Here is an 11,801-nt window from a genome sequence, read left to right as displayed (position 1 = left end):
CTATAGTGCAGTGTTGCTCCTCTCTGTTTATGGCTCACAGCAGAAGTTAGACACAGGGCAGACTTGGTGAAGATGACTTTTCCTCAAGCTACTGCCTGACCTGAAATATCCAAAGAGTTCCTCTTCATTTGGATCTTGTTTTTCTTGTCTCATCTAATGAGAATTATCCAAGTTCATCTAGCAGTTAAAACTATTCACTGCCCACATTTCCATTTTCTCTTCAGGAACTAGTTGTACTGCATGCCCTGATATTTTGATTAAATTATCGAGACATGCTGTCTCTAGTATAATGCACAATCACAGAATCAGTTAGGTTGGAAAAGACCTCTGAGATCATCAGGTCCAACCTATGGCCTAACATCACCATGGCACTAAGTGCCATGTCCAGTCTTTGCTTAAACACCTCCAAGCATGGTGGTTCCTATGATCCTTTGCCTATCACCAGCAAGGTCACCATGCTTTTCTGCAGACTTCTGAGTGCACACCAAAACATAACCCCATAACACATTATATACAATGGTGGATTCTTTTGTCTCAATATACCAATTTCCCTCTTTTCCTGGAAGAGAGAGGGAGGTTTGTAATTCACAGTGGGAGAGCAAAAAGCGAACAGTTCAACTAATGCAGCACAAAGCTCAGTGGTTTTTGAAGTGCAACAGTGTGAGAAATACACACAGCAAACTGAGGTCAGCTTAACTGACATCCACAAATGGGGCAAGCCTCTAAAGAAATTCAGGTTCACTTCATTTAAGAAGTGTGAGTCATTTTATTTTACCACTTGTGATGGGCTGACGCTGGCCAAATGCCACCAGCACACTTGTACTAAAAAAAAAAATATCCTTCTTGGATATGTATCTTAGAGAATCTACCAAAAGAGAATTTTTTTTTTTTAATCTAATCTTATAGTCTATAAAATCTATGACTTCATTTCAGAAATATGGCCACGATAAAGTACTATATTGGAGTAATTTCAACTGCTGCTAAAGTGCTGTTTAAAAGCATCCTGGCAATAATAAATATTGAAAGGCCAGATTCAACAACCTATCTGGTTTTTCATCACAACCACTTGACAGTTGCATATGTTTTAGTTTGTATTTCCTAAAAGAATGTCCTTTATGGAAAAGAGGAACATAAAAACTAGACTCAGAAGTGTAAAGTACCCAGTCCTAGGCACAATTTTAGCCCAACTTTTTTGTTCATATGTGCAATTACTGCATGCAGAACTACCTTTTTGTCAGGGAGTTCAGGCACTTTGGGGTGAAAGGACTGTGTTTTGCTTTGCTTGACTCATTGTCAAATGCCTGAACTTACCATTGGGAACCCACTGTCAGGCAAGGCATTAATTCTAAGTAAAATAAACACTGATCATGATCCTGCTTCCCAAGTCAATAAGCTTTATTTACATGCAAGTGAATTCTCCTTTTCAGAGTCACAAGGATTTCAAGGAAGCTATAACAAATGGAAGCCAGTTTGCTTTTCCCTGCTGTTTTCTCTCCACAGAGAAATAACAAAGAAATAAAGCATGCAGTGTTAATTCAAATCTTAACACTTAATTTCTGTTATATTTTTTAAAACAGAGCAGGATACTTGCACTGGACATTTTGTTAACAAGATCTTTTTTTAACTCTCAGTTATTACAGAGTTGTGCTGCTGCTAAAGAACATAACATACTGAATGAAAGGTTTAAGCAGCACATTCAATTAGCTTTAAAACAGTTCTGTTATGAAAAACAGACTTCTAAACCTCAGGTAATGCAGTTAAAATAATCACTGGAAAGCTAGAGAATTTGCACGTCAATATTAATGTGAACATAGAGGAAAATACTAGAAAGCTTCAGCAACACAGCTATATTTATATATCCCAAGTTCCACTGTTATCTTCAAAGTAGTAAGTGATCAAGGAGCTAAGGATTCCACCCTTTGACAAGTTCTAATGCTCTGTGCTATATGAGGTTACAGACACTGTCAGTATTCTCCAAGATCCTTCTTTAAACATCAAAATTCTGAACAGGTTAAGGATTCACAGAGGAGAGCTTCTGATGATAATTAGACTTTTATTTTTACTCCTTGCATTCAAGGAATTCGTTGCCACCTCTACAAGGGAATGTTTACACCACCACACTCACTGTGCTCCAGCAGCAATTTCTGCTCTGCCTGCTCTCATATCTCTCATTCCATTGAAAGATGAAGCAACTTTCTTCCTCACTTCTTTCCATATTCCACAGTCACCTGATGGTTAACTACCAGCACCTTTCTAGCTTGGAAATATTCTCTCCTCCATATTCACTCTGCATGACTTTTAGTGCTTATGCATGAAGAAAGATAACATCCTATTTAGGTTCCTCCTTTCCTTCCTCCATACTTTCACTTCTCAGTGAGTTTATTCTCCCCTGGGGTTCCAGTTGCTTATTCAAGGTTATGAGGATTATTAATCTCTGCATATGAGTCACAGGAAGTTACATTTATTTCTGTATTCACCTACCTCAGCCACTGAACCATTGAAGTGTATTTGGTCCTCCAGAGGAAATAAAAAACATGCTGTGGCTGGAATATCACACAACTGGAATAATAACAGAATAAATTCAGTCTATGGTACAGTACTTCCTGTTCACCCTCCCATAACCTTACTTCCCAACTATGACTCAGCTCCCTTTTTTATCTTTATATTGGGATAAAGCCTAGTATTGATGGGGAAAAAGATTATTCCACAGACACAACAAACAGACTCTTCCAAACACAACGTCATGTGTCTTTGTTCAAACCCAGGAACATGTAGGAAAAGCAGGGGAAGAAAAGGATCACCTTTACAGATTTCTAAGTGTCTGCTTTCTTACTGCTTCCATTATCCCTTTCCCTTTCTTAGAACACCAGCTCTTTATTACCTCTATGGTTTGTCAGCATTCCTTTAGAGATCTGCTAATTCATCCAGTTTGCCTGCCAGATTACTTGCAATTAGATTAGGTGAGACTCTTTCCTTGGTTATTTCAGTAGCCATTTTAGGATGCTCAGCAAAGGAGACTTATAGATAACCTTTTTTTCATTAAATCCTCCAGAGTTTCATTATGAAAAACGTTTTTTCCTAAAAATAAAAACGCAAAACAAAACCAACCTGTGAAGGCTGTAATTTCAGTGACACACCAGTGTAAATCTGGGATAATTTCATTAAGCAGTACGCGATTTTTCTTATTTTGAGAAGTGAATCTTAGAAAATGTAGGAAAAACACTAATGATTTTCTAATCAACATCAGCCAGAGGCACAGACTAGAATATAAACTTGCCTCAGCACCAGGAAAACTGGTGCTTCCTCACACAGATATAGGAGATCTATTCTCTTTATTCTCACTGAGGTTCCTACATACATTTAGAGAAGAAGGAAGCTGTGATTTTTCAGCTGCCTTTTATTAAAGCTTATGCATAAGCTAATCACAAGAAATGCAAATGCCAGTATATGGCTGTATATGACCTTTTCCAAGTAGAAATTTGTACCTACTGATGAAAGAAAGACAACTAAATCTCTGAAGTCTAAAAGCCATTACAGATGAACACCTAATCTGGTCTTTTTCTAAATGTAATTATCAAAGTCCATTGAAAACCAAGCAGGCATCTTGCCCTTCCTGCCCAAGAACATCACTCCTTCACTGTGCATTCTCAAGGGTAATATATACATACAGATATTATGCCAAATTGTGTTATTTTTTTCCTGACTCTTTTCCCTGGCTACTGATTGTCCCCATTTCTCTATATGTTTGCATTTCTAAGGAAGTCCTCACAGATAGGACTTCTTTCTTATATGTTTAATTAAATTATTCTAGAAAAAGAAGATTCTTTCCTACTTAACTCTCTTAGCTGGCTCTTCCTTCATTCACCTGTGTAGCAGATTCTGCACACCTTTCTCCCCTCATGACCATCAATTTGCTTGGCTAAACAAACTGAACTCTTAATCTCTTTAAAAGAGATTCTACATCTCCCTGATTATTCAATTTGCTCTTCTCTGCTCTATTTGCTTCATCTTCCTTGAGCCTAAAGAGCTGCAATTGTTTGTGCCATGGTCACTACCCGAAATGTTTGTTCCCAAGTCAGATTTACCAGTAAACCTCCCTTGCATTTGATGTATTCCTTTTCTGCACATGGCACAGTATTTGCCAAAATTTTATACCCCTTTCTTCTGTTAAATGCTTTTCTCTCTTCCTTAGCTAATGCTCTATATGGAATTATACCAAATTCACTTGGCATTCAAGGTCGATTGGAATTTCTCATTTTTTATGGGAGGCCATTGTACATCCACTTTTCATTGTTGGAGTTTGTCTTAAGTTTGTGTTAAGAGGGTATTTCAGGGGCAGTACCCAGCTGCACTATACTGGGGACTTCATGGTAATACAGTTTGCCCCAAGGGAAAGGGAAATGGAAATGCTTCTGCTGTGTGACAATGGTTTCTGTCATTTCTGTGCCAATGACCAATTATGTCTGTACAGAAAATGGCTTCTCTGAATGTGCCTGTGGCAAGATGGATGGTAGACAGGACCTGGAGCTGAGAAGGGCAGAGTCACTCTAAAAATCAATAGCAAACAGAACTGTCTGTGCTGGATATTTTGTTCCTCATCCTGTCTCCTGGGAAACAGAGCAGATGCAGGATAAGGACAGATGATCTCCCTCCATGGGGCCCATCTCTAACCCAGCCTACCCACACTCAGTGTGCCCCCTGCATTTAAGGGATGTGGAAGGAGGCCTTAGAAAGCAGCCTTGTAGGTGTCTATTTATGAAGAAAACAATTCCTCCTGCACCTGTGTAGAGGCTTTCTATTCACCAGTATAGGTATAAAAAACCCAGTGAGGGGATGCTATTAGTTTGACAAGTTTGGCAGACACTGCTGCATCACATCATGTTCTGAAGGTTTTCCTTGTGCCAAAGACTAGATTTAATTTAGGTAATTTATGCAGCAACTGGCTAAGAAGGCAGTAACCTCATTGTTATGTAGGTCATTACAGATATTCTGAGGCTACAATTTTACTTTAGAGGACAATTATAAAGAAGAATTTAAAGCAGGACTCCTTGGCCTTTGACTTTGGTGGCCAGCTGGGCATAGGAAAATTCACAGAGTGGAGCTTGTAGTCATTTCTTTGAAGGAAAAAATCCATGCTGCCATGGTTATCTATGACAGCATTGTCACTTAAAACAGCTGGACTGTTGGAGGTGTTTTGATTACAGAGAGCAGTTCACTCTGCCACACCAATTAACTACAGCCTCCTGGGAAAGTCCTGGGGAATTGCTGAAACATGCCATATGCATGGTATTTAGATTTTGAATCCATGTATTTTAACATAAGATTATTCCTTAATGTCTAAAATTATTATTTTAATGAAAGCTCAAATTGAAACATATTGAAATTGTTGAATATATTGAAATTGTTTCAAAGACATATATAGTGCAGTTTTTTATCAAAGTTTACCTATTGAAGATAATGTGGCTGCAAACAGGAACTGACACATGCCTCACTTAAAACTAAGACAAAGCTGGGAACAACTGATAAATATAAATTAGCCATGAAAGTGAAATGCACTGCCTACACAGTGTTACACCTCATATTACATGCTGAAGGGCCGCAAAGCACACCATCACCATATGTTTGAAAGCTGCCATGACTCACACAGAGGAGGCTGATGAGTAACAGTATCTTCCTTCCCCAGTGTATAGCACTGACCAGAAATCTCCCCTGTAAATGGTTCCATTGTGGGCAGCAGCTGAACGTGCCCCCCATCCTTGTAATTAACTACAAAACTGTAAAATGGTGCTGCCAGGTTTACTGTGCACCAATGCAGAAAGCACTCCACATTCCTTTAAAGGATGGTTCACACATTTGTCATTTCCCATCCCACTCATTTTGCATCCAAAAGAGGCTGGAATGCTGTGTTAACCATCTTTTTAATTAATTTAACTTCTTTTCTATCTCTTTTTACTTATGAATTCTGAATGAATATTCATACGAACACTCATATGAATTTGGTTATGAATTTTTGGTTATGAGTTCTGTTGGGTAGTGCCCAAAACCAAAGTCCATATTGTAAACAAGTGAGATTGCTTTTCTAATTTACATGTAAACATATAGTAGCTATAAATACTGAAATGACATTGTTAATTACATACAAACATTGAGTGCTAGGTGGCTGTTTGATAATACCTATAAATTATGGACTCAAGTCATTAAGTAATAAGCTGCTTTGTTCCTTTTAGAGAAACTGTGAACCTCATGATTTAAAAGCCTGAGAAGAATGTTCCTGAGATGGAGAAGAGCTCTGCACAGTAGCAGCTCTTCAGCCACCTTGTCCCTTTTTTACTCAGTCCTGTGGAGCTGAGATTTAGGGCTGAGATACCCTGATAACTTACATATGCCCAGCAAGCCCTCAGGTGTCCCCCCGAATAGAGTCCCTTTTGCCCAGCAGCAAAAAGGGGAGAGGCAGCAAATAAAATTAATTTTAAGCATCTCTTGTCAATTCAAGTTGCTCTATAATATCCTATGGCAGAGCTGATTTTTTTCTTTGAAGTGAGCTGGATTTCTTCCTTGGCACAAATTGGCACCTGTGGCTATTTACTCATATGTCAGCTTAGTATTTTGTTCTGTTTTCCATGATGGAATTTTTCATGAGGCCTGAGGAAACTGGAGGTTTTCCAGACATGACAGTAAAAGTGAGATGCTATTTTGGTAAATGTGAAAAGAAGATTGATAAATTCAGAAGACATTTTCTTACATATTCATTGGAACTTAGTTTCCATTTTGTCTTCCATTCTTACAAAATTTTGAACAAATAAGTGTTTTCTCCTAAGTATTTATTGTAGAGTTACTAAGGTCAGAACTGACTGGACTTAGTTTGTTGCAGAATATTTATGCTGTGTCACACCAGCTATTTTCTATATGACACTCCAGGGTAATACAACCACTTGGAAAGCAATCAAGGCAGTGAGACTCTTTTGAAATTTGAAATTCATGGATTTTGTCTACTTAAATAGCCTTAACTACAAAGTCTGTTTTGCAAAACAGCACATACCCCCTCTGCTCTTTCCCAAGAATTTAGACTTTTAATTATTTGAGTCATTCCAGGAATTAAAGTCTGTAGCTTTTCTGGAACCCTTTAAAAACAGCCAGTGTATGCTACACCCCAATCATGATTTTTCCATGGCAAGGATTTCTTACAATTTGTCAACAGGAAGTTCTTTTACAATGAGATATGAATAGTGACCTGAATTTCTTACGATTCTGAAACTTGTGTTTTGCCTGTTAATGTGTTTTGGCTCAGCTGATGGAAGTATCACAGCCAAGTCTGCAGCTGAATCATATCAGTGGGTTCTTTGGAGGCAGCAGTGTGAGCAGAGCACTGCTGAGTGCCAGAAAGCCTGGACTGGCAGGGAGGCTGCTGCAAACTCATCCCACACATGGTCCATCACAGTGGCTTCAGGGCTGCCCTGGCTTGGGCTGGTGCTCGTTGCCTCCTGGCAGCCTCAGGAGATGCATACAGACATTTTTGCTGCCTCCTGCTGTCTCAAGCAGTCACAACACACCTGGAACCACCCTAAGGATGAGATCTGTAAGCAAAATCACTGTGCCTTTCCCTGCAAAATATAAGAAACTCAATTAAATGGGTGTTTGGTTTGAACCACAAGCCACAAACACGAGCCAATGCATTAAATGGACCAAGTCTTCTAGAGCTGATTTTGACTCTAGATAAGTCACTACATAGTGATACTTCTTCTGAGTAAGATCAGACTTAAAAAGGGATCATATAATTTTTTGCCTTTACTATTTCTAGCCCCATGTACCACTCTTGCACTTCCACAGCATCTGCTGTTTGAATATATAACACAAGTAAATCTCACAATACTTGGGTAAATCTTAATCCATTAATGCATGCAAAGCCAAGGCACAAAGAAGTGATTTATATAATTGTGAATACTAATGAGTATGTGATGAGTATGTGCTTCAAGATGATTACATTCCATGCACTTATAAACTCTTCTGAAGACATAAACTGTTAAGAAATAAAATGAGTTCTGCTTTCCTTACTAGTTTGTTTGGGGTTTTTTTAGAAATAAACCTGAATATTTAATTATGGGTTTATTATTCTGTGAATCAGTTTACAGTGATCAGTGGATATAATTTTTAGTATGAAAATGTTATTTTTGCATATTACAGTTCCAGGCATACATTATCCTTTCATGAAAACATTTCAATCTTCAAGTCTTTATGCAAAAGATTGGCCCGTGGGCTCTGCACAGGATGTAAATTAAGTTCTTGTTTGGCTAAATCTGATTACCCTGTAGGGTACCAATCTTGCTTAGTGACAGTGGAAGCTAAAAATTGCAAGCAGGACAGTCCACTTGAAATGGGGCCAGAAAGGGTCAGTTTCTAAACAGCAAATCTGAAGTTTGAACTAGATTGTAATAGCATGCCTAAGAATTTTCAGTTAAACATAGAAGCTGTCTCCTCCATAGCTGCTATCATTGCTTTTAAATATCATAATGAAATTGAGAAAAGCTCTTATTTTTTTAAGTCCAAGTCTTTATTAATCATATGTAAAGATGCTGCAATCACTTTAACCCAGCCTTTAGTCAGTCTGCAGCTTAATTCCCATTTGACACTTCCTTTCTCCTCTCATATTCTAGCAAAATTAATGGTCCAACAGAGAAATTCAGTGAATAGGAAAATGCCACACAATATCAAAACAAAACCACCTCAAGTCAATACAAACTAAACCTATTTGAATATTACCAAAATAATGTTGACTTAGCATATGAGAGAGACTAAAAAGGCACATGCTGACACTACTGAATATGAACTACTGCTGTTCCTTCTGACAGGATTAGCTAAATACTTAAATGATAAGAACACTCCCCTGTATTTTTCCTATACTCAGAAGATGTGCACAGAAAAGTCACTCTTTGATCTATTTCACTAGCTTCAGTTACTGTAGCAGGCTTTTGTATACATAAAAATTTTATTTTTAGTAGTCTTTGGCATCTCCTTAGCTTTCCTTTGATGTCTAAAGGTTTTATGATCAATAATATCTAAAAGCAGCTGGTATTATTGCAATTGCTCTGAGTCAAGGATAAAACCAAACAAAAGTAATGCAACACTGGTGAAAATGATACAGCTCTTGGCTGTTCAGAAAATGTAATTATCTCAGTAAATGCATGTGGTTTTTAGTAATGAGATTCAAAATTTCAGACAGATTAATTTTAATAACATCTTTTCACAGTGGTTCTATTAGATATTTTAAATCTACTTAAATCAGACCTCAACACTTACCTAACAGATAAATACCTCACTCCCTCAATAGGTTTTAGATGAAGGGACTCAGCACTCCACACAGAATCCTAATGAATTTGAAGGGGGAAAAGGATAAAACCAGGGCTGGAGATAGCCTGGGGCAGCACGCCAGTGTCTGAGGGATGGTGTGCCGGGGAGCTCCTTTCATCTGTTGTCTCATGGAGACTGGGGATGGATTTCCATGTGGCAGCAGTGACACAATGGATATTGATGTGTTGGAAACCCCAGAAGTGCCTGAGAACGATCACATGGAAGGTCCTGCTTGACTGACCCAATGTCCTTCTGTGACAAGATGACCTGCAGAGAGGATGAGGGGAAGGCTGTGGATGTTCCCTTCTAGACTTCCCTTTTGACAGCATTTTCCACAGTATTCTCCTGGAGAAACTGGCTGCTCATGGCTTGGATGGGTGCACTCTTCACTGTTAAAAACTGTCTGGATGTCTGAGTCCAGAGTGCTGGTGAATGTGCTGCATCCATTTAGCACCCAGTCACAAGCAGCGTTCCCTAGGGAGCAGTGTGGGGCCAATTCTGTTCAATATCTTTATCAATGACCAGGATGAGGGATCCAGGACCCCCTCAGTCTGCAGAAGACACCAAACTGGGCAGGAGTGTGATCTGCTGGAGGGCAGGAGGGCTCTGGACAGGCTGGATTGATGGGCCAAGGCCAATGGTGTGAGGGTCAACATGGTCCTGTCAACAGTGTCAGACCATGAGGTAAGAGTGTGCCCAGGTGGCCAAGAAGGCCAAAGCCATCCTGGCCTGTGTCAGCAGTGGTGTGGCCAGCAGGAGCAGGGCAGTGACCATCCCCCTTTACTCTGCACTGGTCACAGCCATCCTGGCCTGTGTCAGCAATGGTGTGGCCAGCAGGAGCAGGGCAGTGACCATTCCCCTGTACTCTGCACTGGTCACAGCCATCCTGGCCAGTGTCAGCAGTGGTGTGGCCAGCAGGAGCAGGGCAGTGACCATTCCCCTGTACTCTGCACTGGTCACAGCCATCCTGGCCAGTGTCAGCAGTGGTGTGGCCAGCAGGAGCAGGGCAGTGACCATTCCCCTGTACTCTGCACTGGTCACAGCCATCCTGGCCAGTGTCAGCAGTGGTGTGGCCAGCAGGAGCAGGGCAGTGACCATTCCCCTCAGCTGCTGTGTGCAGTTCTGGGCCCCTCAGTTCAGGAAGGACAGGGAGGTCACTGCTGGAGTGTTCCTGCTCTCTGCAACCACCCCAGAGGGGATTCTGGAGAGGTGAGAGTCGCTCTCCCAAGCCACAAGCAATGGGAGAGGAAATGGCTGGAAGATGCACCAGGGGAAGTTGAGACAGTAGGAATAATTTCTTCCCCAGAAGGGTTGTCAGGCAGCTGAACAGGCTGCTCAGGGAGGTGGTTGAGTCATTGTCCCTGGAGGTATTTAAAAGACAAAGCAGCTCACAGCTTAATCCTAGCATGGTCCAGTGTATGCTGATATTGTTTTTGGGTGACAAACACTAAAATTACACGTTCAGAAAACAGTTGTAATTGTGAATTCACAGAAGCACGATCGAAACCTTCCATTTGAATTCCCACAGCTCCCCCATGCCAAATAACACATATCTGCATGATGAGGCACATTAACTCATCTGACATCGAACATTTTTTTTCCTTGGATTAGTTTGAATAGTGAATCAATTTCCTGATCTGGTTCAGCAGGCAGACACAAAAATGTCCGTGCTAATGGAAGTGAGCAGCTCAGAAAATGAAAATGCTTTTGATTGACCTCTACCCATTTAAAGCATATGCGAAACTACCTTAGGGATGTTCTACACAGGCTGTCAGAACATACGGCCATTAACCACCAGTCCACTGGGGCTCTGGTCTCTCCCATTCTGGGATATTTTCTTGTATTATCCAATTATTGTTTTACATCAGAACTACCTATTAAAGTGTGCATTCACATTGTGGTCAAAGCTTACATACTGTAAGATATGATTTACTGTAAAGCCCTGAAGAATTATTGACATACCCACTACAATCTATTTCAAAAATTTATTTTCCTAAACATGGTACTTTGTAAATTTTTAATATATACCCTTTACAGTAACTGATGCAGTGTAACATTCACAAATATTTTCAAAGTGTTGGCAATTATCTCAGCAAACACCATTAATCACTGTTTTCATTTACTAATAATATGTAAAACCACAATTCAGTGGCCACTTCAGCCTGATAATATCATAATTGTATGAAAAACACTGTGATCTGCTACTGTATCAGTAATTTATTTATTTCATTTTGCAGAAAATTATTATAGCTGATGTGGACAAAGCCTTTTTTGCTGCAGCTGAAAAAAGTCTGTGAACAATCCATGTCATGTTTGGATATGAAAAATGGGTCAATGGCTACTGAGATGATGCTTCCAAAAGCAGAACCTTCCCTACAGCCCAGCTTTAGGAAAACACTTCATCTGACAGCATACATTCTTTTTAACAAAATCCTCTTAGTAGGTACTGGATTAAA

Source organism: Melozone crissalis, unplaced genomic scaffold, assembly GCF_028551555.1.
Source record: "Melozone crissalis strain CALT ecotype California unplaced genomic scaffold, PUWL_Pcris_2 ptg000056l_1, whole genome shotgun sequence".
Lineage (NCBI taxonomy): Eukaryota > Metazoa > Chordata > Aves > Passeriformes > Passerellidae > Melozone > Melozone crissalis.
Note: the sequence above shows the minus strand (reverse complement) of the source record.